Consider the following 26,503-nt stretch of genomic DNA (forward strand, 5'->3'; position numbering starts at 1 on the left):
CTGGCTGGGTATTTCCTTCTCTCTTCAGTTGGCTCTGAGCATTGCAAATAAGGCTAGCCAAGGTGCTAGTATGCAATCTCTATAGCCAACAGACAGTCCTGTTTCCTTGAATAGTGTTCTCTGTGTACAGGATTGAGCACGTGAGATGTTAGAGCAAATAGCTCCCGGAATGTCAACTGGGTAGGAGCCTCAAGATAAGAGGCTATGACTCCCCAAGGCACAAGAGTTTGCATATCAGAAACCAAAGCAATAGCCCCCCAAAACAATTCCCCTGCTACCCTAATTGGATTATGTAAAGTGATCCTTCTGCCTATCTTTATCTCTGCAATTTACAGAGATGCCCTGTGCACCTGGCCAGCCAGCTCAAGTTACTCAGGTAATTCCCTGCCATCCTCACTGTCACTCATCCCTGAGCCACCCCCCCCTCCTTCTTCACAAGGTAATAAATTCCAGGAGAGGCCTAGGATCAGGGCCTTTGTCCCCATGTCCTTACAGGGTTGGGATTTAGGACCCCTTGGCTGCCCTTAACTTGGAATATGTCTTGGTGTCTCTTGTCGTGGGTTGGATTGGTGGTGGTTAGATTGGAATTAACTTGCTGGGATTCCAATAACGTCTGAGTGGGATTACAAATATAACTTTTTGGATTGTGAGGAAAATTAGGAAGAGGATTACAATACGTGGATAACTGAACTTGGTATGTGGGTTTACAATAGATAGGTAGATAGATAGATAACAGATAGAGGGGTAATACTTTTATATACTAAATGAGAATTTTAAATTGAGTGACCACCCCTTTCCTCCTTTGTATTTTATTAAAGGTGGGTGGAGTTTTGCTTCTGGCTTCCTCCATGATTTATCAGCTCTTTCTCTGATAAATTCTTAATTGTGTGGGTGCTTTGTAGGTCTGGATTCTCTTTTTCTTTGTCCTTTTATGGCTCAAATCTAACCAGAGACACAAAAGCCACTTTTAGTAATATTTTCTATTAATTTCTTTAATAAACTCTAGTGAAGCCCTTTTATTGAGTTCTTTGGGTGCCTACAGACCCCATCCCTACAATATACCCCATAAAAGAGAATAAATAGTCTGAAGAATCAAGCGGAGATTGGTGGTGCATATCCATAACCGCAGCATTTGGGAGGCTAAGACAGAAGAATGGCAGAGAGTTTGTGTGGGTTGACAGCTGGTGGACAGCTTGTGACACCCAGCGGAACTCCATCAGCCTGGTGCTGGGTGAGGAGGGCCCACCTGAGGATTGTTGCCAACAGCAGAAGGAGAACTGGAGAGTTGTTGATTCTGTCAACACTGGTCCTGCTGGAAGAGTTTGCCAAGCTTTTTTCCTGGTATAAATGTGGCTTGGAACCTTGTTGTGGGTGAGCATGGCTACTGTTCACTTTGGGAGAGCTGTGATCCTTACTTTGAGCATCATTTTCGGGCTTCAGAGGAGAAGCCTGTCACACCGGCTTCCTGATATGAACTCAGCTGTTCTCATCATCGGAGGAGCTTGGGACTCATTGTCACTGAGGATGGCTGTGGTACTTTTGGGGGAGCTCTGGTCCTTACTTTGAGCATCGCTTCCTGCATCTAGTGCCAAACTCTCAATCTACTAGCAGAGTCTTCATTCCTCTGCACAGACTTTCTAGCTTCCACTGACCTTTGGGTCTTCCCAGTGCATGAGTCATTGTCGTGGGCTCTATGTCTTCAGCTGGACTCATGCAGGACGTTGCCATAGAATCCAGGCCCTCAGCTGAGTTCTTTGGGTCTCAGTGTATGGACAGATTTCCTGCACTTTCCTTTGTATTTGACTCTTTGGGTAACTATTGTTAGAGTTTTCTGGTGCAATAGAGAAGCAAAAAGTACAAAATGAACAGGTTTATTGAATTGAGGACGTGGAAAGGAGCACACAATCCATGGTGGCTGGGCTGTCTCCTTCGACCAGATACAGAGAGGCAGCGGGGTACATGACCTCTGATCAGAAGTGGTGCGTGGGGCAGACATTAATGATGTGTGAGGAACTGACTGGAATATTCTTTGCACACAAACAAGGAAGGGGCTGCAGTTAGGGCTGAAGGAGGAGGAAGTGGTAAGCTTCCCACTTTGGCCTTCCACCATGATAGATTGCTACCATAATTGTACAGTAATTTATACTAGGGTGAGAATCTTTCATTCCCATCTTTGTATTGTTAGGAAAAGGGTGAAGATCATCTCTTACTACTTTCTGCTGGACGGGAGCATCATTTTGGGGTTTAGGAGGTCCATGGGGTGATGATTGATGTTCATCTAGAGGCTGGTACTGGTGTTTCAGTCAGGACAAAGAGTTCTTTGTTGGTAAAGGCTCACATTCTCAATTGGAGAGATAGAAAGACAAGGTGCTATGAGGAGGCAGGACACTGTCATAATTAAAGGACCCAGGAGAGGTAGAAGGACAGGTGCCCTGGATCTGATGGAATGTGCTGTTCCATCCTCACTGTGTGAGGCTGAGCTTGGAGTTGGGAGTGCTGAAGTTGTGGGGGCCATTACTTCCCTGTCTGAAAAGGCAGAAGTAAACGTGTAGGGAGGACTTGTCCTTGGTCCAGGGGCTGAGCTGGAGAGAATGGGAAACATGAGGAAGGTCAGGGCTGATCGTGGAATCACATTTGGGAAATTATAAACTAAGGGTGGGGAGGGCTGTGCCTGCGTCACTCTAAGAGCCCAGACCCACAGGAGTCTCATGTTTAACTAAACAGCTGAGGATGGAGAGAACTAAGAGAGTTGTTACATAGAACAGTATGAAATAACTTTACATATAACTTGGGAGCCTTTAGGAAAGACTGCCCAGAGTCCTGTAGCAAAATAAAACAAAACAAAACAAAAAAAACCTAATAGTGTTAGGGATCAGGAACCAAATAGGATAACAAAACATGACCTAGCCTGAAAATTGCGGCTGTGGGCTCTTGGTGAGACAGGTGGGAGACAGGAGATGTGACGACCACTCATGATGTGTAGAGGCAGGGGAGCTAGGGTTAGGAAGGCACCGCTTAGCTTGAGTGACGCAGAACCAGAATGGCGGTCCAGTGACCTTGACCACCATTGGAGTTTCAGAAAAGACCCGGAAGGGGCCACTCCACTTTGGTTGTAATCCTGTTGAGTGATCTGAGAAATAAAGGCTAGACCAAACCTTGGAATGATTTCTTGTAACAGGACTTTAGTAACTACATCATCAGTGTCTCTGGCTGTGGGAAAGGCTTTTATCTATCCTGAAAAAGCACAGACAAAGGTAAGAAGATATTTAAGAGTTTTGTGGCAGGGCATGTGTGTAAAATCTGTCTGACCAGGTGTGTCCATGAAACTGATGAGTAGGAAAGGAAGGGGGTGATATGTGTCCCTGAGGAGAGGTTCTAACACAGCAATGACAGGTGTAAGTTGTTACAACCTGACAGTGTCTGGGTTATCCACATAAATGCAAAGGAATCCTGACAATCAGGGTATAGGGGGACGGTAAAAAAAAGAAAAGGCATCTTTAAAGTCTAGGACTATGAAGTGAGTGGTGGAGGGAGGAATATGAAAGAACATAGTACAAGGGTTTGGCACCACTAGGTGAACTGGGGTAACAGAGTCATTGATGACCCTAAGGTCTTGTACCAGATGATAGGACACATTAGGGTTGAGTACCAGGAGAATGGGAGTATTGCAGGGTGAACGGGCAGGTCTGAGAAAACCACTGTCTAAAAGATACGTGATTTTGGGGCTGGGGATTTAGCTCAGTGGCATAAGTGCCTTCCTGGCAAGCAGGCAGTCGTGAGTTTGATCCCTGGTACTGATTTAAAAAAAAAACAAAGATACGTGATTTTAGGTTTAAGCCCTCATAAATTTTGGGAGCTGTAGGATATTGGGGAACACAAGGAAAAATGGAAGGATCCCTGAGACAAATTAAAACAGGTATAGCATGGGTGGCATGGGTGAGGTTGGAGGGATCAACCGGGAATCAGCTGGGATCAACAAGGGAAGAGGGGAGAGATGGGTTTGCGGTGCATTTTGATGGTGTTTGGAGGATGAGAGCTGAGGGGAGGCAGAAGGTAAAGGGGAAGTTAAGCTTTTGGAGAAGATCCCTACCTAAAAGGGGTGTGAGACACGTCGAAATTACCAGAAAGCTATGAATAGTCTGGAACCTGCACGGAAGAGGTCCTGTTTGAAGAGGCTGCATAGGTTGGCTGTCACACCCACTGCAGAGACTGAGGACTTAATACAATGGCCTGCAAACTCAGAAAGAACACTATATGTTGCTTCCATGTCTACAAGTACAGAGAGTGTCTCCTTGAGACTTCCAGTGAGACTCAGGGCTCCGAGAAGGACACCTTAATGGGGGCTTTAGGCCCCGAACCCCATCAGTCTTCAGCAGCAAATCCAGGTAGATCAGCCAGTGATGAACCCAGTGGTGACGAGATCTCCTGTGAGGGCAGAGAGATAGAGGATGGCTTACCTGCTCTCTAGCAGCTAGGACAGTTGCTCTCCCAGTGGCCCTGGAGATTGCCAAGGGGACCAGGACCGAAAAGAACTCCTGGGTTGGGGCAGTCTCTTGCCCAGTGTCCTTCCATTTTGCACCTAAAGCATGGACCAGGAGGAGCTAAGGCATCTCCACTGTGCTTTGGTTTACCTGTCTTGGGAGCCACAAGTGTCACTGCTAAAAGATCAGAGTGCTATTTTTCCTCTTTTTGAGTTTTATCTCTGTTGTTGGACACATGAAAAACTATATTAAGAAGGTCTCTGTTGGTGTTTGAGGGCCAACTTTAGCCTTTTGTCTTAGGATCTGGCCCATAGCGGGAGATATCTGTCTCCTTTAAGGTCATAAGACATCTGGTCCTCTGTATTGGCTCCTATGAGGCCCAGACCTGTGTGACTGCCTATAATATTTTTAACTGACTCAGCTGCCTGTAACATTTTTCCCTCTGAAGAAATAACCCAAACTGCTGTGAGGGGTAATGGGTGATGACCGAGCTGTCTTCTTTAGGAAGAAGGGGGTTGAAGTTGCTGAACGGCGGTCAGGGATACTCTGCAGAGCTTTTAACTAGTGGCACTCAGTAGACAGCAGGCATTTTCTTTTCTTTTTTTTTTTTTGTCTTTTTCCTTTTTATCTGTACCGGGGATCGAACTCATGCCTGCCTGCTTGCAAGGCAGGCGCTTATGCTGCTGAGCTAAATTCCCGGCCCCCGACAGCAGGCATTTTCAACTTGTGTAGGTGTACAGCTTTAAGTCTAGAGGACACAAAGGCAAAGAATCAGTTAAGCATGCATGGGCCAAATAATAGAGTCAAAGGATAATTATGAGTATAGTCCTGGTAATGGCTTCCCAGAAGGAGGACAAGGATGAGGTACAGGGAGTTTGAGAAACTGGTATGTCACTCATTTGTCACACACATATTTAGTTTTTACAATTGCATAAGTACTTCCTGTGCTGTTAGAACGTCTAATGCCACCTGATTCTGCAGGATGGCCTGTTTTATTAGTTTTACCTTTTTATTTAGGAGAAAGATCAGCTGTGGTGTCATTTAAGGCCTGCTGAGTACAGCTAATTATGGCCTCAATGTGAGTCATACAACCTTTTCCTGGAAAAGATCTGGTGCACCTAAAAGGAATTTATAATTATCTCTAAATTTTGGTTGTTGAACATCCAGAAGAAAAGATAGATGACAGTACAGTGTGGTAGAGACAGTAAGCTTAACACAGAACATTAAAGAGAACTGGTATTTTCTGTTAACCACGGGTGTTTTAACATTTGAGATGATATTTTGTAACACGTGTCCTTTAAGAAGATGTTGCTGAAATTTGTGACATGGTTTGGACTGCTCAATATCTAAGCATCTCCAAGTACAGTGGCACATATATAACACACATTGCATAAACTTTCATTTAAAAATTACCATTTGACTGGTGACCTCATGTTGGTTTGACTTGAGTCTCCTGGCTAGAGCACAAGAAAAAGGCAGATGTCTGGATCTGAAAGAAAATATTTATCATCATTAACAATCTCAATTTTATATTTGAAGGTGTGCATATACCATAAGATCAGCAACAAAAGGGACTGGGGATTTAGCTCAGTGGCATAAGTGCCTGCCTTGCAAGCAGGCAGTTGTGAGTTCGATCCCTGGTACCGATAAAAAGGAAAAAGACAAAAAAAAAAAAAGATCAGCAACAATGAATTATCTTAGCCATATGAACATTAGTTGGGGTGTCTCCCATAAGGCTATCGAGACTACTGGGGCCTCCAATTAATGAATAAGAACTGGTTAAAGTTACCAGGCAGCCACTTTGTTATCCATCAGTTGAAGTCTTATCCAATCTCTCTTCACACCAAGGGATTTTGTTTAACCAATTTTAGCATTAGAGGCCACCAGCTGGCAACCTAGGTGAAAGCATGCTTTTTAAAATTTATAACCCAAATAAACTTTGATTAAATGATCTGAAGATGCAAAAGAAAAAGGAAAAGAGAAAAGATTGTTGAGCTCAAATAAAAAGAACAGCTGGGCTAGGGATTTAGCTCAGCAGTGTAAGTGCCTGCCTTGCAAGCATGGGGTCATGAGTTTGATCCCTGGTACCAATAAAGATTAAAAAAATAAAAAAGCAACAGCTGTTTACAGGCAGACAAGTGGACAAACATGGATAAATGACCTGTACAGTATAAACAGACTGAACATCCAGCAGCAAATCTGGTGAAAAAAATAATAAACAGACTGGACAAACAGACACCAGATACACAGACAGACTGACAAACATCTTACAAAATCAGAGTGCTCTCAAATATATTTGGCTAATTTGAACTATAAGTAGACTAGTGTGAACTTTTTGTAGGTTAATTAACAGAGATCTCTTGAAATAAGAAGAACAGACCCAGCCCTAGCCCTAGTAGTAGTGTTTGTTTTATGTTTATGATCGGCCCTTTTTTGAGCTGCTTGCCTTAGCTGAGCCCACTTTTGTGAGCTGAGAGTGGTGTTCAGGATCACATAAGCATCTTTGAAATGTAAATCATAACAATTAATTATAAATTTAAATTTTCTAATATAATTTTGTGGGCCAAAAGAAAAGGAACTTAATTTATGGTTAATCTGAGATAGGTCCATGAGAGAAAAGGAACATGGCCATTTGTCACCATGCAACAAGGCAACACAAGATGGCGACTGGTTATCATGTGACCCACAACAAGATGGCTGCTGCTGGTGACATGATGAGGAAGCACAAGATGGCAAGTGGTCATCATGTGACCTGCAACAAGATGGCAGCTGCTGATCCCCTGATGAGAGACTGCAAGATGGTGGCCATTTACCCTGTGACCGTCACAACATGGTGGAGGGCTGAAAAATGGTGGCTGTCCTCTATGTTAATTATAGCAAGATGGCTGCTGAGGACCATGTGGGAATAGGATTGCAAGATGGTGATCGAATACCGTGTGGCCTGCTAGGTGGTTGAATGCACGAGACCAAGTATGGTAAGCCGGCAGAGAGAATGGTGACACAGGCACAAGAGACAAAGAAGAGCCACCCAGTGGAATAGATGGCTCAGGAGGAGAGGACTGGGAAATCTGAGATGGGAGACAAGGTACGGAGAAGGTGAGAGGCCGCTGGGCTGAGGAAAGGGAAGAGAATGAAACAGGGGCTCAGAGACCTGAGGGGGCTGAAAGGGCCGAGGGGTTTAGACCTGGGGCTGTGCAGGAGGAGCAGTAAAGACAGGAGGCGCCTCATCTACGGGCTCTGCTGGGGAGGAAGGAGGGTCCTGGAGGAGCAGACAGCCAGAAGAATTTGGGCCACTGTACAGGACAGAAGGAGCGAAGAACTGTTAGGGTTTTTCAGCACAGTAAAGGATCAGAATCTAAAAGTAAAAGTGACCTTTATTCTAAGGACGTGGAGAGGAGCCCGTAACCGAGAGCTGGCTGGGTTTTTCCTCTGTCCTGGACATGGAGTCTGGGGTGTGGGGTATGGAGCAGAGGGGGTGGGTATATGTAACCTCTGGCCGGGGTGGTGCTTAGGGCGGGCATTGATGACAAGTGAGGAGCTGATTGAAACTTTTTTCACATGCACTGGGAAAGGAAAAAGGAAGTTGTAACAGGGGAAGGAGGAAGGGACCTCAGGGTAAGCATCCCCGATTTGGCCTTCCACCGCCAAGATGTCCTGTCATTTATTCTAGGGCCAAACTCTTTCATTACACGTCCTCAAAGTGAAAAATTCTTGAAAATAAGGGGTTTCTGCCAACTTGCTGCTGTTGTGACCAAAGTATAAATAGAAGATAAGCTTTTTGGTTTTTATAGCCTTCTTAAGCCCAAAAGCACCAAAATTATGAACCAGGCACCCAGAGGTATGTTTTTTGGGGGACAGGAAATGGTATTCCCCATGACCAGATTAGCGGTGGGGTAGGAGAACAACTTTGCCTCAGGGTGTAAGAGCTTTAGCTCTCTCCTCAAGGAATGTGAAAGCTGTCCTCGATCACACTTATCAAAAGAAGTCATCACCTGTTTTGAAAATGTGACACGGAAGGTCCCAACATCGGTTCTCATTGGGCATCACCGAGAGTGCAGGGTGGGGTCCCAGAGAACAAGAGGGTAGCAGTTTTGCCTCGAGCTGTCCTGCCCAAGGAACATGAAACTGCTATCTTTGTCCAGGGTTGGCAACAGATAGGTTTTCTGACGCAAGCTTGCAAATTTTTAAGGTTGAAAACAGCTCTGCCTCGGCAATGCAAGGAATGTGAAAGCTGTTATCCACCGAGGGACGAGGGACGAGGGACGGAAACCGAAAACCTGGGACGGGAGCTCACAGTGATGAAAGAGGGCTGGTGTGGGATGTGGGCTGGCAGTGGCAAATGAGCAGGTCCCAGAGGAAGGAAAAGTGGTTTGTAGGCCGGGGAGCTTGAACCGGGAGTGACACCCAGGAGCCAACGCATTCTGCCAGTCCGAGTTGCAAGGCACCAACATGTTAGAGTTTTCTGGCAAAATTGAGAAGCAAAAAGTAAAAAAAAAAAAAAGGAACCCATTTATTGAGGACGTGGAAAGGAGCATACAAACAGGAAGGGAGCTGCCGTTAGGGCTGGAGAAAGAGAAGGACGTGGTAAACGCTCCTGCTTGGCCTTCCACCATGGTAGATCACTACCATAATTGTACTGTAACTTATACTAGGGTGAGAACCTTTCAACTATCATAAAATAATTCTATAAGTTATGTGTCCTGTATTAAATTGTTTCCCTTGCAATCTCCAACTACAACAGAGTTCAAGGCCAGACTGGGCTACATAGTGAGTTCAAGAACATTTTGAACTACATAGCAAGATTTAGTCTCAAGAAAAAACAAACAGGCTGGGATTTAGCTCAGTGGCATAAGCACCTGCTTGGCAAGCACAAGGTCATGAGTTTGATCCCCAGTACCAAAGAAGAAGAAGAAGAAGAAGAAGAAGAAGAAGAAGAAGAAGAAGAAGAAGAAACAAACAAACAAAATGTACAGAATAAGAAATTTCATAAGAACAAAGTACAGTAGTGGTAGCCTAGGGCTTGAAGATTTGCCTGGTATGCAGTGATTACTCATGTATGTAGCATTTCCCTTTAGGGCGATGAAAATGTTGGAAACTTACATCATGGAGACAATCATACAAGCCCAGGAACTTGTACACTTTAAGTTGGTCAGTTTTATGGCTGTGAATTAAATCTTAATAAAAGTATTAAATTGAACATGTGACATACAAAATATTAAAAATTTTTAACTAGTGTAATTCACTAGAGGCCGTGACTTGTGGCACATTCCTATAATCCCAGTGTTTGGGAACTCAGGGCAGGAGGATCACCATGAGTTTGAGGATGTCCTAGGACTACATAGTGACTTCAAGCCCAGCCTGAGCTATATAGTGAGACCCTGTCTCAAAAAACAAGCAACAACTAATAATAAAATAAAATAACTCATTACAAAAAATCTCCTTCTTTTCCAGACTCAACTAAAGGGACGTCAATAAATCAGTGGCAAAATGCATATGTGTAATGTTTTATTTCTTGCTTGCTTTCTTTGTGGCGTGTAGATCAAACTCAGAGATTTATACATGCTAGGTATGTACTCCATGGTTGGGAACCACAATTTCATAATGGTTATTTTTTTCTTTTTTCCTTTTTTGAGGCAGGCTTTCACTATGCGTTTCAGGCTGGACTTAAACTCACTTTGTAGCCCAGGCTGGCCTCAAACTTGCAGCAATCCTCCTGTCTCAGCCTCCCGAGTGCTGGGACTACAGGTGTGCACCACCACACCTGGATCATAATGGTTAATTTTGCTTACTTCTTTAAGAGATAAATGGAGGTTTGGGATTATCGGTATCACCCTTTTGAGATTTCTCATTAACTCTTTTTTTTTTTTTTTGTCTTTTTGAGACAGTGTCATTATGGAGTTCAGGCTAGCCTTGAGCTCACTTTTTAACTCAGGCTGGTCTCTAATTCTTTTTTTTTTTTTATTGGTCTCTAATTCTTAAGGATCCTCCTGCTTCAGCCTCTAGAGTGCTGTGATTACAGGTGTGCTCCACCATGCGGCAGTCATACTAACTCTGTGGGGATGGGCCATTCTCTCCCACTCACTAAAACTAAACTATCTGTTGCCCACTGAGTCACAGGTCTCTGAGTCTTCCATGACCTTGAATCTTCTGCTAACCCCTCCTATCCTTTATACACCAATAAATGGTGGGTAGTTCAGAGTGTCTGTCTCTGCCTGTCCTGAGGCATTTGCCCCCCAGACCCCCTTCATGTATTACTAAATTTGTCTCTCTCTCTTTTTTTTATTTAAAGAGAAAGAAACCAAAAAAAAAAAAAATACATGGAGATAAAAGAGGGTAGAAATAATACAGAATTACAGAAAAATAAATGGTAAGAAATCACCAGTTGATAAGTTACATATTGTCATCTTAGACATAGCTGTTCAGGTTACAAAATTAAAGTATGTAAAATGACATTCAAATAGTGACACTGCCAACAGTTCTGCTCAATGATCTAACAAAAACTTGGTAATAGGGTTATCAGTCCTACACACTTGTTTTTTTACTTAGGATAAGATTAAACATATCAAAACAACAAAACTTCAAAAAAAAAAAAAAACAATTTAAAGAAATACAGATTTCAAAGCAAGTCCACTGCAGATCTTCACTGTTTATCTAATTGTCTCTAGTTTCTTCCAAATGGTTGTCCCCATCTTCACGCACATTAAATACATACTGCATATTACAGAACTAATCAAGTCACTACAGGATGATGAAGGCTTTTTAGGTCTTCAAGACCTGACATTGGGGAAGACACTAATGACTACCATAGTGTCTCTCATTCTCTTCGTGGTAGCTGTCCTTATCTTTACATATGCTGAAATTGAACTTATGTCTCTTTCTTTTTTGTGTTCTTTTTTTTTTTTTAGTTTTTTTCCTTTTTATCGGTACCAGGGATCAAACTCACGACCACCTGCTTGCAAGGCAGGTGCTTATGCCACTGAGCTAAATCCCCAGCCCCTTATGTCTCTTTCCTATTTCATCTTTTCTCTGTACCCATCATACAGGAAGTTGGGGATCCTGGCCAGGTCCCCAATATTCTACCACTGAACAGTATTTGTACATATATTTGTACATATGTGTGTGTGAATAAATATAAATATGTATGTATGCGTGTGTGCATATAATATTGTTTTATATATGCACAAAGGGAAGCCAGTGATGAGTGTTAAAGTGTACACTGTTCTTCAACACATAGAATTCAACTCAGAATCAGTTTCATTTGTGTAAAGTACAGATCACATCCCAGTAGGCTGGTGTATGCCTGTACTCCCCCTTGGTGGGTAACTAAGGCAGGAGTATAGCAAATTCAATCCCCTTCAGGGAATTTAGGGAGAGCGTCTCAAAACAAAAAATAAAAAGAGGGCTGGGCATTTAGCTCACTGTAAGGAAGGAGGCATATTTCAGGAGCATCTCAGGAAAGGAGGCTCTAGGAAAAAGGAGAAAAATTTCTCCCCTTTCTGAGCAAGATTTTACTAAGCAACAACCTCAAAGATACAAGCCTCTTTCCATATCTGGTGATTTCATGGGCCACACAGCCAACCTGATTCATTCTTAAGAAAACCAGCACCCCACCCTGGAATCCCTGAAGAACCGGCTCATGTTTATAAACAGCCCAGGTGGTTCACTAGTAATCACGTCTGTTATTTCTTGCCTATCCCTTGCTGATAGACCTCAAGGGTTGCCTATCGCAGTCCCATTTTGGAGGTGGTCTCATGGGCTGCTTTGTTTTCAGCTACTGTGTATTTGCCTAGTGCTGCTGACTTAGAGTGGGGCAGGAGCTGAGGACATACACATCTAAACCTGCTGTTCCGCAGCTGCACTGACGCAGCTAGGAGCCAGCTGTTCAGAGCCGTCTGGCAGACCTACTAGTAGATGCTGAATTACCTCCTCTGGATTGGCGTTTGAAGTGCACACTGAGGAAAGAACTCTACAATGATATAGTTTGGTTACTGCTCTACCCTGGTTGAAAAATGAGGGAAAGAGTTAATAGGGTTTCCAAAAAAGATGGTGCATGGCTGTGCACACTGTGCCAAAAGTGGGAGAAAGGAGAAACCCACAGCAAAACAAAACAGACAAATTGACCTCGGTTACACAAAGCTATGAGATGCAAATACCTCACATAGTACATAGGGGAACCGGATTCACCGAAATGAACTCCTTGTCTTCAAGATGCCGGGAAAGGGAAGTCAGTGGAGGAGAGGAAAGGGGAGGGGAGGAAAATTTACCAAGACAATGCATATTGCAGTTGATTCTATAGCAAAAATTCCTTTTCTCAGAAAAATAGCTTGGGTGTGTTTTAGGGTACCATACACAATATAAAGATAAGAGAGACAAAGGCTGGGGATATAGCTCAGCAGCTTAAATGCCTACCTGGCAAGTACAAGGTCCTGAGTTCAATTCCTGGTACAAAAAAAAGGTTAAAAAAATTTTTTTTTGTCTTTTTCGTTCTTATCGGTACCAGGGATCGAACTCACGACTGCCTGCTTGCAAGGCAGGTGCTTATGCCGCTGAGCTAAATCCCCAGCCCCTTCGTTAAAAAATTTTTAAACGTGAGTTTGATTCCCAGTACCAAAACAAAAATCAAATACATAAAAGAAGTAAGTGTTCTTATCTTCATATTGTTTTTCTCCAGGAATAGGTAGAAAAATAAAAAGTCTAGAAACCAGAAGACCCAAGTAGCAATGCAGAGTTCCCTCCCTTCCGTGATCAGAGCAGGCTGGACTCTGGAGTCAAAGGCTTGGGCAGGCACAGCACAATACCACAAACCAAGTGGCTTAAATGACAGAAATTTATTTCTTCAGTTCAAGAGTTTAGCAATCCAAAGTCAGTGCGGACCGACTCAGCTCACTTGTGGGAGCTGCTTCTGGCTTGCAGACTGCTACCTTCTTACTCTGTCCTCACATGTCAGGGACAGAGAACTCCGGTTTCTCTACCTCTTATTATAAGGACACTAATCATACCATGCAGAAGCCACTCTCATGATTCATCTCAATTTAAGTACCTTCCTAAGGCCCCACCTCCAGAAACTATCACTTTGGAGGCTAAGGTGTCAACAAATGGATTTTGGAGGCAATAACAAACATTCAACCCATAACAAGGTCTCATAGGCCCAAGCCGAAAAGACACCAAATTCAAGAAGGCGACTGGAAAAGTAAAAGGATAAGGAGGAAGTAAAACTGAGCTGTCAGTCCTCGTTTATGCTGTCTGCTGAGATTCGGGGAGTAAAGAAAGATTGCCACTGGGTTGGCGTACAAACTTTGCAGCAGCGGTGTAGCGCAACAGGATTCAAATGCTGAGTCGTTAGCAGCCATTCAAGGCTCGTTTTCCAACACTGAGTAGATTGGCGACCTTGCTTGACTTGCATTATCTCATCTAAAAGATCAGGACAATAATAACCTAACTGGCAATAGTGTTGTTGTAAAAACTAAATAAGGTAATATTTACAAACGTACTTCATAAGATTTGGGTGTGTGGCTCAGTGATACAGCACTTGCCTGGCACGTGCAAGGCCCTGGGTTCAGTCCCCAGCACCATCGAAACAACAATTACAAAGTACTTTGTAAATTATACATCATTATATAGGTTTATTTTGCTTAATGGTAGGATAATTCTGGGCATTGCAGACACAAAAGAAGTAGGAAATACAGTGTCTGATCTCAAGTATCTTATGATCCTATAGAGTTTTTGTTTCATTTTGTGTTTTGTTTTTTGAGACAGGGTCTCACTATGTAGTTCAGGCTGGCCTTGAACTCGTGGCAATCTTCCTGCTCAGATCCTGTAGGGTAGATAAGGCTAATGAACAGCACATGGTGCCCGAGTTGGGGTGGGAGTTCTCTTCTTGTCCACTGCAGTGACTCAGGAGTTCCTATGGGTGTCTGGCTGGTTGATGGGGTCCATAAGGAAGTCTGCTGGCAGGAAGGCAGGGCACCTCATTTGAGAGAACTCCTTCCGGAGAACAGAAGCCAAGCATAACAGGATTTGTTAGGAGCCGTTGCCTCCTCCTCAGAATGGAGTGTGGCCATTGTTACTCAAATGAACAGCCTGTAACTTTTAGCTGAAGATTCAGTGGCCATCAAAAGGCCAGTCTTATGAAGTATTGAAAAATCTCTTTTCCTAACTGTCACACACCAGCGTTCAAACACCATGTTTTGCGACCCCCTCCATGAGTGTGAAAATGTGAGGGAAATGATTCTACACTTTAACAGACCCTGTACTCCTTTGATGCCCACAAAGCTCCTAATGGAGCAGTGAGAGAGGCACAATGTGCCCAAGGAAAGGAGCAGAGTCACTACATGCCAGCTGGAAAAATCTACTTGAGTTCAGCGGTGTGTGTATTCTTTCCATCAGTGCAGTGACAGTCCCCAGCACAAACTGTGACTGGTACCATGGTGGCAGGCGGTGTTAAGGGAGTGTTTCGGATAAAGAGTAACTCTTGAGAAATCACTGGATATTGGGGGGATGAAGGATAGTAGCTTATGGAACTGCTAGGATTATTGCTGGTGGAGGAGCTGGTATTAGCTGGCCCTAAAGAGCCAACAAAAGTACATGTGACCCAGTCATTTCGGAAAACAGAAGGGTCTGCTGTAAATTGGAATCCCTGGCATTGCAGAAGAAGCAGTAATTGCCCTCCAAATAGATTTCTTATTGTTCTCTGTGACAGTAATTTTTTGTTTATATTTATTTATTTATTTATTTATTTTTAAACAGGATCTTTTTTTTTTTGGGTCTTTTTCAGTACCGGGGATCGAACTTACAACTGCCTGCTTGCAAAGCAGGCGCTTATGCCACTGAGCTAAATCCCCAGCCCCTTAAAACAGGATCTTGTTATGTAGCCCAGGCTGGCCTCAAACTTATGGCAATCCTCCTGTCTCAGCCTCCCAGATGCTAGAATTTCAGGTGTGTACCACCATGTCCCTGTGTGATGGTAAGTTTTATGTGTCAATTTTTGTGTACTAAGGAATGCTTGGATAGTTTGTAAAATATCATTTCTATAACTGTGATTATGAGGGTGTTTCTAGGTGAGATTTGCATTTGAAGTAGTGGGTTGGAAAAAGATCTGCTCTTCAAAAAAAAAAAAAAAGATCTGCTCTTGCCAATAAGAGTAGGTATTGTACAGTTGAGAGTACAAACAGAATGGAAAGGCAAAGAAAGAGCTGAGTTTTTGAGCTGGGACATCCTTTTTATGCTGCCCTCAAACACTGACGCACATGGGTCTTAGGCCTTTCTTCAGGGGCTGCAGCTACACCTCAAGCTTCCTAGGCCTCTAGCTGGCAGACGGCACACGGTGCTCAATCTCTGCAATCACTCATGATAAATCTGTGTGCACGCTGGGGATTTGGCTCAGCAGGCTCAAGTGCCCACTTTACAAGTGCAAGGTCATGAGTTCAATTCCTGGTACCCCCCCAATTGTGTGTGTGTGAGTGTCCTTTGTCCTTTGGTTCTCAATTTCTGGACTAATATTTTCACACATATGCCTAAAGTTGGAAGACTTCCTTCGCCCATAGGTTTTAGAGTAAATGTTCAACTATTAATTCTTCAACATCCAGAGGCACAAAAAGAGCTTGACTAGAGACTCTTTCACAGGCTATGTGCTGAGCAGCAAGTCCCCCAGGAGGTAGTTCTTGCAATTTGCCTATACTCAGAAAAACTTCAGCTGCGGTTGTGTTTTTCAAAGAAAACCTTCTTTGTGTCTTGCCTTGCCCCAGGGATCCAATGGAGACACAGAATCCTTAACTTGTTCCCTAGTGAATAGGGAGTCCCTTATGCAACCAAAGAAAAATCAGGAATAGATGGTAGCTGGGGATGCAAAAAAAAAAAAAAAAAAAAAAAATCGATCTCATTTGTAGCTTTTCCCCCGGAAGATTCCCTGCAAGTCAGTTGCTGGGGTTGGTCAGGGAACCTGTGTCAGTAACTCTCAAGTGGTGCTGTGGTTTCCATAGGCAACATTCTATCTACCCTGAAGACAAGAGACAGGTGCGCTCTTTGCATCTTTGATACATTGGCATTGAAAGTATTTACAGCCAAGGGAGAAGAGTGATTGTTCCTAATTGTGAATTCATTTTAAAGATGACTACTCAAAGAAATAGAAGCTGAATCTCTTTGGTTTTCCTAAGGCGGAAAGACTTTTCTTTTATTGGAGAGAGAGGTATCACCAGCAGTCCAGCTAGTTACATGATAAATAAAACAGATGGAAATTTCCAGGTCTGGAAGCTTGCTATTTAAATGTCATAAAAAAGAAGAGGTATGAACAGTGTCCATAAAAATCACCTACGGGTAAACAAACAAAAATCTTAAAAACAAAACAAAACAAAACATCATAATCACCTACGGATTTTGCCCTTGTAATTCTAATTCAATGAATCTGAATTGAGGCAGAGTTTTAAAAGAAAAAAAAATAGCAATCATAAGTGGGTTTAGGGACACACACTGATAATCCTAGGACTCTGAGAGACTGAAGTAGGAGGAGGATTACAAGTTTGAGCCCTGTCTAGGTGATTTAGTAAGTTAGTGTGACCCTGTTTCAAAATATAAAAAAGTGATGGGGATGTAGGTCAGTGTGAAAGCCCAGGTCCTAGCCTCAATCACACACACACACACACACACACACACACACACACACACACACACCCTTAAAAGGCAGCCTTATTTACTCTTCTTTGTACCACTGTCAAGAGTCTGTAAACGGGGCCTGGGGATTTAGCTCAGCAGTGTAAGTGCCTGCCTGGCAAATGCAAGGTCACAAGTTTGATCACTGGTACAAAAAAAAAAAAAATTAATTACAGATCAAAATATTGGCTGAGCTCAGCGGCATAAGCACCTGCCTTGCAAGCTGGCGGTCGTGAGTTCGATCCCTGGTACCGGGAAGAAAAAAAGAAGAATCTGTAAATGAAGTCAAGGATGGTGGCACACATCTGTAATCCCAGCACTCAGGAGGCTGAGGCAGGATGATTGCTGCAAGTTCAAGGCCAGCCTGGGCTACACAGTGAGTTCAAGGCCAGCCTGAACTGCATAGCAAGACCCGATTTCAAAAAAGGAAGCTGAGGGGGTATAGGTCTTACTGAGGGCTGGGCATGCACAAGTTGTGGTCCCTGCTCCCCCAGCCCAAAACAAACAAATAAACCAACAAACAAACAACCTGAACAAACAAACAAAGAACGTGAGAACAATTTATTCAACCTAATATTTGGAACCTACATCAGACTTGCTGGAATGACTGGGGGAAGTCTAGAAAGTTCATCAAAACAAAGAAACTGAAGCCCTGACTCTCCGTGGATGCTGGTCCTTTCACTAATAAACTCTAGTCTCAAAATACCATCCACGTTCACCACTTCCAAGGTCAGCACTGGGGCCCAGCTAGAGTGCTGCTGGCAGGATTTCACCAACGTGTTATTCCTACTGCTGCCATCTTTCTGCACGCTGGGCTGAAGACCCCAGAAATGGTGAAGGGGAGAAAGTCAGGGGTATCGAGCCTCTAAACCTATGGAAGTGAACATCGGGCTTCTGCTAGTGTGCCTCTGCCTTGATGCTCTTCAGGGCACAAAATCTCTGATCTGACTATAAGGCCACTTTTGACAACATTTCCCACTTGGTCTGTTACAGGTTGATTGCTTTATCCATTTATTAAAAATAATCTCAGAGTCCCATTTTTCCCAGAATACTCTTTACTCATTGTCTACTCTTATAAACTTTTTATTACTGACATTTCCAACACAGAAATGGAAAAAATACTGCAGCGATGCTCTCTTTTCCTATCACCCAAGTCAATTGACAAATCTTTTGCCCCTCCACAAGACAAGTTTCCACCCACACAGAAACGGTGTGGTTTGGCTCAGAACCAAGAAAAATACCTGGTTCATGGGCATAAATTGATAAACTGTTGCTGAATCAGTTCTCTATGAGGAAAATACTGGGCTGCTGTGGTAGATGCTGCAGAAGATAGCAAGATAAATAGGAACCAGCCCCTGTCCCCGACCAATTTATAATCTAGAGGGAAGCTAACATACCCAGCTCACAGTGGGCAAGATACACTGCCACAGGGAAGGTCAGGCTGCCCGCTCTTACACAGGGAATCTAGGTGTTCATTTTCCGGAGTACAGTTAGAACTCTATGCTGGTAGGCAGGTTACTGTTACCACTGGAAGAAAAGTCTCTTCACCCCTTCAAGATGCTTCTTCAAAACACAAAGAATTCAGGTAAGAGATTAGAACAGAAAGCTGCAGCGTCAGACAAATGCCAAGAGAACGCATTGGAGAGGGAACAGGCACTGTAAAGAAGCAGCCGTATGAGCAAACCTCTTCTGAAAAATACAACTAGCAGTTGGCTTAGAGAGGGCTTGAGCAATTGTGGTTGAGGAGCTGAATCCACAAACACTAGCAGAGATATTGATTCTAGAAGCCTACATTGGATGGGACTGAAAGTTTGTTCCATATTGTACTAAGACATATATACAGACAGATACAGGGTACAGGATACAGGCAGAGTATTTATTATCTCAGCGGAAGGGCAAATTTTTCTTTCAGCTGGTAGAATTAGGATAATTTTTTTTTTTTTTTGTCTTTTTCGTTTTTTACCGGTACCGGGGATCGAACTCACGACTGCCTGCTTGCAAGGCAGGCCCTTATGCTGTTAAGTTAAATCCCCAGCTTCTTCTCTTTTCTCGTGTCTTCTCTCTTTCTTTTCCTCCTCTTTTTCCCCCTCCTTTCTCTCTCTGTCTGTCTCTGTCTCTCTGTCTTTCTCTGTCTATCTCTGTCTGTCTCTTTGTCTCTGTCTCTCTCTGTCTGTCTCTGTCCTTTGTTTGTTTGTAGTGCTGGAGATGGAACTTGGGGCCTTGCGCATGCTAAGCCAACGCTTTACCACTGAACTACATCCCCAGATTCCTCAATTTTATTCATCTTTTGATTTGTTTGTTTGGGTTGGCTGTTTGGTTTTTTAATACAAACTTTGTACTACTTAGAAATTTATAAATTGTGCAAAATGAAGTGTGTACAGTGACTTTGATATCTGTCTCCATTTCTCTTCTTTTAGAAACTCGTAATAACCAGGGTGGCTAGGGGATGAGTTTGGCTAGGGTTCCAGGTCATCTGCATATCTTTTGTGGGCTTGTTTCCAGTGATGTTTTGTTTTGCAATACTGGATATTTAACCCAGAGCCCTCACACTGATCTGTATCCTTTTTGATTTTTTGTTTTGAGACAGGATCTTGCCAAGTTACCTAGGGAGGATTTGAACTTGTGATCCAGCTCAGCCTCCCTCAATGCTGGCATTATAGAGGTATATCACTGTGCCTGGCTGCCACCTTGTTTGAATATATATTTTCATAGATAAAGAAAGTGTGCTATAAGAAAAAAGATAAAGGGGCTGGAGGTTTAGCTCAGCGGCATAAGCGCCTGCCTTGCAAGCAGGCAGTCGTGAGTTCGATCCCCAGTACCGATAAAAAGGAAAAACATACACACATTAAAAAAAAAAAAAAAAGATAAAAAGGGCTAGGATGTAGCTCAGTATAGAAGTAAAGTCCATTCTTTACTTTAGGGTTTACTTACTGTTTGTATTCTATGGGTTTTAAAAATGCGTGTATAGGGCTGAGGATTTAGCTCAGTGGCCTAAACGCCAACCTGGCAAGCACAAAATTGTGAGTTCGAACATGCATATGTCTACTGTTACAGTAACATGCAGAATAATTTCACCTCCTGAGAATTCTACGTGTGTCACCTATTCATCCCTCTGTTCCTCCCCAGCCCAACCAGTGATCTTTTTACTATATGTTATAGTTTATATGTAGATGTCACCTCAAAGCTTCATGTGTGCAGAGGTGGGATTTGGGTAAGGTGATTGGATCACAGGGGTGCTATAATATCTGTGAATTAGTTCACTAATAATTTTTTTTTTTTTTGAGACAGGGTCTCACTATGTAATTCAGGCTGGTCTCAAACTTGCAACGATCCTCCTGCCTCAGCCTCCCAAGTGCTGGGATTACAGGAGTGTGCCACCATACCCGGCTCCACTGGTGAATTTATAGTAAACGTAGTATTAGGAAGTGGGGTCTGGGGAGCAGAGGTGAGTACCTGGGGCATGACCTTGACAGCTCTGTCTCCCTTCCTGGCTTCTCATTGGCTCTCCACATCCTAGATGCCATGAGACAAGCAGCTTTTCTCTGCCAGACCCCTTGCCGTGCCACCTGGCGCTGGAGCCAGCAGACTATGGACTGAAATGTGAGTCAAAATAAAACTGTTCCCCCTTTCAGTTACAGGAGTTGGATATTTTATCGCCAAAACAAGAAAAGTAACTAAGGCACTGTCTCAGTAGTTTTGAGTTTTCCAGAATGTCTCGCAACTGGAATCAAACAGTTTGAGACTTTTTCAGAATCACTTTTTTTTAAAAAATTTAAGAGGAAAAAAGACACAGAAAAGAAAAACAAAAAACAAAAGAGACAAACAAACAACAACAAACCCAAAGCCATAACAGTATAGGTTTACAAAACAAGATGATAGGAACTTGACAATGGTTGTAATATTGCAGGTCGTTACCTTTAAAAGGGTTGCTTAGATTACCAGATATAGACATGCAAACTTGATCTATTCATATGAGTACTAACTATTCTTTTCCAAAAACTAATAATTAGTAGTACAGTCATCTGAGCTACCTCATGTATACACACACAAATTTAAGTCTTTTCCTTTCCCTTCCTCCTTCCCTGTTTTCCCTACCCCAGTTACTTTTTCCCTTTGAGCAGTTTCTTACTCTTACACAGTGTTTATTGCAGACTTTGGATTGTATTTGCTCTTTAAGTGTCTTATACTAGGGAGACAATAGGAAACCTAGAATAGCAAAGGCAATTCTAAGCAGCAAAGGCAAGGCAGGAAGCATCACAATTCCTCACTTGAAATTACACTACAAAGATACTATGATAAAATCAGCATGGTACTAGAATAAAAACAGACCTGAAGATCAGTGGAATAGATGAGAAGATACAGCCACAACTGCAAACACACTCAGACACCTCATCTTTGAATAATTTCACCTCCTGAGAATTCTACGTGTGTCACCTATTCAGCCCTCTGTTCACGGGAAGGAAGATAGTTTCTCTAATTAGTGGTACTGGGAAAACTGACTTTTCATATGCTGAAAACTAAAACTAGACTCATGTCTATCACTATGCACTAAAGTAAAAAGGGATGAGAATCACTTTTTTCACTTAATAATGGGCATTTAAGTTTCCACTGTGTTTTCATGCTGCATAGTGCATTTCTTTTTAGTGTTATATAACACGCCATTGTGTGGATCTATCACAGTTCATTTACCCATTCACCCACTGACGAACATCTTGGTCGCTTCCAAGTTTTGGAAGTTATAAATAAAGCTGCTACAAACATCCATGTGCAAGGTTCTTGTGGACATAAGTTTTAAATTAAGTCAAGCAAGTACAAAGGAAAATCACTATTGAATCATATGGTAAGGGCCTGTTTTGCTCCTTCCAAAGTAGCTGATCATTTTTAAAACCATTTTACATTCCCACAAGCAATGAATGAGAGTTTCTATTGATCCATATTTACACCAGCAGAGTTTGAGATTTTGACTAAATAACAGTTGTGACGTGATACCATTGTTATTTGAATGTTTTTTAGAGACAGGGTCTTGCTATATAGTCCAGGCTCACCTCAAACCTGCAATCCCGCTCAGCCTCCTGAGTGCTATGGCACCACGCCCAGTGTTTTTTGTTTTTTTTTTCCTCCCAGTTTTACATTGTGTTGCTTGCTTTTATATTGTTGAGGGCTGTTTGTTGTTTTGGGATTTTTGTTTGTTTGTTGGTGTGAGACAGGGGTTCACTCTGTAGTCTTGAACTCACTATTTGGGTGAGGCTGGCCTTGAACTCAAAGTGAGCCTCCTGTCTCAGCCTCCTGAGTGTTGTGATTACAAGTGTGTGCCACCACTGCCAGCTGCTTTATATTTTAAAAATGAGATTGTGTTATGCCTGTTAATCTCTATCTTGCTTTACATTGTAGAAATCCTTCCTAATCAACTGGTATAGATCTAACTTTCTTTGTTATGGCTGTATAATATTTCATGACATATAGGAGTTCACAGTTTATCAAATATTTTCTGTGAATGGTTATTCTCCTTGCACCTAGCTTTTAGCCACAAACAGTGCCACAGTGTCCACCCTTGTGCTTACATCTTCGTACACTGGCACTTTTATTTTTTTTCCCTTTTTTCTGGTACCGGGGATCGAACTCACAACCACCTGCTTGCAAGGCAGGTGCTTATGCTGCTGAGCTAAATCCCCAGCCCTAACTTATTATCCAGTCACCTTGGGTGAATCACCCGATCTCTGTACCACAGGTTCTTCGTTGTTCCCTATAAAACAGACAGAATAATACTAACTCAAGGGGTTATTAAAAGAATTAAATGATAATATTTTATTGTGCATGGAGCAGAATCTGGCACAAAGTACATACTCAATAATGTTATTGGGGTTTTTTGTTTTTTGTTTTTTGGTCTTTTTTTTTTTTTTTTAAGACAGGGTCTCACTATGCAGTTCAGTCTACCCTTGAGCTCACTTTGTAGCCAGGGCTGACCTTGAACTCACATCAATCCTTCTGCCTCAGTCTCCTGAGTGCTTGGATTACAGGCATGCACCACCATGCCTTGCTTTCAATAATGTTATTGTATTGTTATGAGATAAATGCCTAGCAGTGGCTTGCTTGATTGGAGGGCACATGCATTTCAATTTTTTTTTTTTTTTTTTTGAGGCAGGTCTCACTATTTTTTTCGGTTAACCTCAGACTCTTAGGATCAAGCCCCCACCTCAGTCTTTCGAATAGCTGGAACTAAAAGGATGCACCACCACAACTTGGCCTGGGATGAAACAGTCTTCAAGGATGCTGGGCAATGCCCTTACCACTAAGTGAGGCCCAGATACATGTGTCGCTTGGTTTTGCTTTGGATTTTTCAGTACTCCTTAAGCACAGTTAACCCTCATTACAGATCTGAGTGACAACTTACAATTTTCACATTTTTTATAACTGAAAAGTCCCGTACTATGGCTGGGTTCTAAAAAATAGTAAGTCTCCTTGGATTTGATCCCTGCCACTGTATGTGGGGGGTATGGATTTCAAAGATCGTAAGAAATTACTTCATCAGTGAACTATTGAGGGTTCTGTTTGTTTGTAGACAGGGTTTGGCTTTGCAGGTCAAATTGGCCTTGACCCCACTATGGAGCCTAGATATGCTGGGATTACAGGCGTGCATCACCCCACCCAGCAGATGCTGAGTATTAAAATTGAGGAAATGCAGTGTTCTATGGATTTATCCCAGGAGAATAATTCAGGTGGTTTCTTTTGTCAGTAGATTTCTGGGTTACCTCTTTATAACCATCATTTGATTTCCTAAAAACAAATTCTTTTCAGTAAAACATTTCCTGAGTCCTTACTAGCGTACTGTACATGTGTGAATATCTGCAAGAGAGTTCTAAGGTAAACCAACGTAAAAATCATTTTTTATCACTACAAATTTGTTTTTGGATACATATGCCCGAGCTAACAGAATCTACTTAGTATCTCTTGACAACATAGGTGATGAGAAAAATTAACGTCTTGATCTTTAGGCTCCCAGGGTCTTACAGTATGGTTAATAGGGTTTGTCAGCAAAATAGGAATCTCTCCTTCAGCCTCAGAGTTCTGGAAGACTCTGCCTGTTCATCAACGTCGGTCTGCAAGAATTCTACCCCTCCTTAGAGTCAGCCGAGGTGCTGCTCCACCAAACGTTGCACTACTAAAAACCGAGCACGTCTTTTGCTTCTCCTCTCTGCTATCACAAATCCTGCATTTATTTGGCTGTTAGTATATATTACTGTCAATATCGTTTTCGTATGTCAAACTGCATGGCTCTTTAAGGAAGGCTGGGGCTCGCCATCTCTCTATTGTACCCCCTTCAGAGGCGGCCGCCCACAATTACCAGCCATCGCAGAAACATGTTCCACTCCTGGATGTATGGGACTGCCTCGATAACCTTGGGTTCCTATTTCCCTCCCACTTTCAGCAATCCAGTTTATTCTATGGGTGGAGAAGGAAGCCAGGTCGGCTGGGTGAGAAGGAATGGCGTCAGTGTGAGGTCACGGTACATTGTCCCGAGTGCCACGGAGGGGGCGTCCATCACCCCGCAGTGACAGGAACGCAGGGTTCAGGGATGCAGCTGTAGGAAAGACAGAGGCCCAAGAAGCATACAGTACAGGCAGAAGGGGGACGGGAGAGAGGACAAAGCAGGGAGCCCAGCGAGACGCAGCCGGACTGCAGAGCTCCAGCAGAGAGCGCCGGCCGAGAGTGAAAGTGAACAGCCGGAGGCGGGGCGGAGGCCTGCGGGCGGGGGCGGGACTTCCGGAAGCCATTTGCCTGAGTGGCAGGGGAACCGGAAGTGGAGGAGCTGCTGCTGGTGCTGGGGCCGGAGGAGGGACGCGCTGGAGCGGGGCCGCCGGGACTGAGCGAGCGACACACGCGCCACCCGCCGACTCCGCAGCCGCTTGGGGCCCGCCTGGACCCGCTACCTGAGTGAGTGCACTCAGGGTTGCGGGAACCCAGAGCTTAGGGGTGGGGACGGGAACGGGCAGCGAGATGTTATTGTGAGAGGCCCGCGGCCTCCCCTCCCCCACGCAGCCGGCCCCTCCCCCGCGCCATCACCCCCGCGGGCCCGTGGGGGGCCGCGCGCGCTCCAGCGACCCGGCGTTGGCCCCTCCCGCCCCGGCCGCCCGCCCGCCTTCCGCGTGGCTTTCCCAGCACCCCAACCCCGTACCTGTCGAGTTTTCTCAACCGCTGGCGGGTGCCTGCATCCCGTCTCTCTTGTGGAGGAGGAGTAGCGCGGCGGGGCGCAGCGCCCTGCCCACCCCTACACTAGGCCTCGGTGCACCTCATCCCTCGAGGCCTGTCGCTCTCTGCTGGAGGCGCTTTTCCAGCCTCCAGGCTCCCTTTCCTCTGTGTTACTAGGGTGGAACCTCTGACCCTTCTCTCCACCCGGCCCCTGCCGGATGCCGAAACGATTTACGTGTGTGTGTGTGTGTGTGTGTGTTGTGTGTGTGTGTGATCAATTACGTTTCCCCAGCCTCATTTGTTGAAATACTTGCATTCTTTAGAAACTTCTGTGTTGCCTCCTCTAATGTAGTCCAAAGATCCAGGTCATGACTCATAAGGGTTTCTTAGAAGGTTATGCAGTCCAGCACCTCCTTTCAGAGGTGAGGCCTAGAGACATTGGTGATTTGTCCAAACTCAGCCAGCTAGTTAAATCTGTCAGTGCCTAGATAGGTTATCTGGGGTGGTTTTGTTTTGTTTTATTTGGTCCACTTCCATTTACCAGATCAGAGCCTTGCGGTCTACAGGTTTGATTGAGTCCGTTGTGAGGTGACTCATTATTCTGCTTTCTGTAGCTGCCGGGTCGGTGTTGCTTTATATTATAATTTATGTGAATCTAAAGAAAATTCAATACTTAAAGCTTTGGCCCTTCATAATATAGAGTTTGCCATGGAAAAAGAAAGAGCATCTTGCTGGCCTTGATGGTGCGTGCCTGTAATCCCAGCACTCGGGAGGCAAAGAGAGGAGGATCGTTGCGAGTTCAAGACCAGTTTAAGACATAGTGAGCCCAAGGCCAGCCCGAACTGCATAGTGAGGCCCTGTCTCAAAAAGAAAACACAAAGGAAAAAGACCAAAAAAAAAAAAAAAAAAAAAAGCACCTGGACCCACAACATGATTTCACACAGTTTTAATTGGGGGAGAGGTTGGAGGAGAGGTAAATGTGTAGAGAATGAGAAAAGAGAAAATGCAGAAAATTCTTTGCCTTGCATGCGCCTTGTATCTTTAGGTTCTTGGGCACATTCATTGTTCAGACACAAAGGTTGCCTCCTTGTGGAGGAACTGGGAAGGAAATCATTGTGCATTAATTTGTTGGCCAGGGCATTGGATAATAAATTATGGATGCGCTGAAACTTAGGGATCCTCCCGCCAAT

The 26,503-nt window shown here is 43.7% G+C and overlaps 1 protein-coding gene and 1 long non-coding RNA gene across 3 annotated transcripts in view; one reads left to right on the forward strand and one right to left on the reverse strand.

Annotated features, from left to right (window-relative positions):
- Positions 1-1,857: 1,857 nt before the first annotated feature.
- On the reverse strand, positions 1,858-25,686 carry LOC134477618 (uncharacterized). Its single transcript, XR_010049656.1, has 3 exons — positions 25,300-25,686; positions 5,895-5,970; positions 1,858-4,425 (listed from the first exon to the last, which is right to left on the reverse strand). It is a non-coding gene; the product is annotated as an uncharacterized LOC134477618 (long non-coding RNA).
- Positions 24,895-26,503, forward strand: part of Pafah1b2 (platelet activating factor acetylhydrolase 1b catalytic subunit 2) — a 29,716-nt gene continuing 28,107 nt past the window's right edge. Inside the window, exon 1 of one of the 2 annotated variants that reach the window (XM_063255820.1) lies at positions 24,895-25,058. The gene's annotated coding sequence lies outside the window, so the exon portion shown is untranslated. The remainder of the gene's footprint in view (positions 25,059-26,503) is intronic. The other variant, XM_023566216.2, reaches the window with a different exon arrangement.

This window comes from Cavia porcellus, unplaced genomic scaffold, assembly GCF_034190915.1.
Source record: "Cavia porcellus strain 051 isolate PalLab524CR breed Dunkin Hartley unplaced genomic scaffold, mCavPor4.1 scaffold_9, whole genome shotgun sequence".
NCBI lineage: Eukaryota > Metazoa > Chordata > Mammalia > Rodentia > Caviidae > Cavia > Cavia porcellus.